The 547-nt window shown below is 39.7% G+C and overlaps 1 protein-coding gene across 3 annotated transcripts in view; it reads left to right on the forward strand.

The window, feature by feature from the left end:
- Nucleotides 1-547, forward strand: part of lig3 (ligase III, DNA, ATP-dependent) — a 16486-nt gene that overhangs the window by 10255 nt on the left and 5684 nt on the right. The gene's annotated exons all lie outside the window — the stretch shown is intronic.

Here is a 547-nt window from a genome sequence, read left to right on the forward strand (position 1 = left end):
ACACACACACACACACACACACACACACACACACACACACACACATACACACACGCAGCCTTTGAGGCTATATACCAATTAGTATGACTATGCATGTAAGAATAGAATTTCTTCAGGTTTGCCCCGGCAGGACTACCAATTTCTGCAGCATGAAATTCAAACATTTCCCACAAGGATTTTCCGGCATTTGCTCTATCAGCGTGAGGCTGAAAGCCTTAAACATCCAGGGATAAATAGCTCCACATCATGTTCATTAGCCCTTTCAAACCACTAGAGGTTGCTGCTGTGCACCCAACATATACCTTCAGTCTTGAACCCCAGTGAACTTCAGTAAAGAACACCAAGCACTAATGCATGGTACTAGAGTTTAATATTTTCCCCGAAAATTAGATGAATCAGATCCCGGGAAAAAGACAACCCATTTTTCGGGAATCCCAGGAAGTGGCTGATTTTATTTGTTTATTATTTAGTAATTTATCAATCATTCAAATATGCGTTCCCAAATCCCAAACTGACAGTTTTTATATTATTTGTATTATTATTTGGG

This window comes from Etheostoma spectabile, chromosome 13, assembly GCF_008692095.1.
Source record: "Etheostoma spectabile isolate EspeVRDwgs_2016 chromosome 13, UIUC_Espe_1.0, whole genome shotgun sequence".
Classification (NCBI taxonomy): Eukaryota; Metazoa; Chordata; class Actinopteri; order Perciformes; family Percidae; genus Etheostoma; species Etheostoma spectabile.